The 261-nt window shown below is 27.6% G+C and overlaps 1 non-coding gene across 1 annotated transcript; it reads right to left on the reverse strand.

Annotated features, from left to right (window-relative positions):
• Positions 1–59: 59 nt before the first annotated feature.
• On the reverse strand, positions 60–131 carry Trnaf-gaa. The gene has a single exon. It is a non-coding gene; the product is annotated as a tRNA-Phe (tRNA).
• Positions 132–261: the final 130 nt, after the last annotated feature.

The raw sequence follows: 261 nt of genomic DNA on the forward strand, positions 1-261 counted from the left end.
CATTATACTAAAGTTCCTTAATGCACGAGGTAATACTTGAATTTGATTTTTAAATTCATTGTTCACGGTAAGAATCGAACTTACAACAAAAATAGCTTCAATATTTCACTCTACCATTGAGTTACGTGAACTTAAATTATAAATTAGCCACTAAATATCTACCTTTTTATAACTACGTTAGGTTGATACTCCTATGTTCAAATAATTAGCTGCTTTTTTATTCCCCTTCAATATTTTATGTGTATTTAATTCAATATCATG

Source organism: Atta colombica, unplaced genomic scaffold, assembly GCF_001594045.1.
Source record: "Atta colombica isolate Treedump-2 unplaced genomic scaffold, Acol1.0 C582190, whole genome shotgun sequence".
Taxonomy (NCBI): Eukaryota; Metazoa; Arthropoda; class Insecta; order Hymenoptera; family Formicidae; genus Atta; species Atta colombica.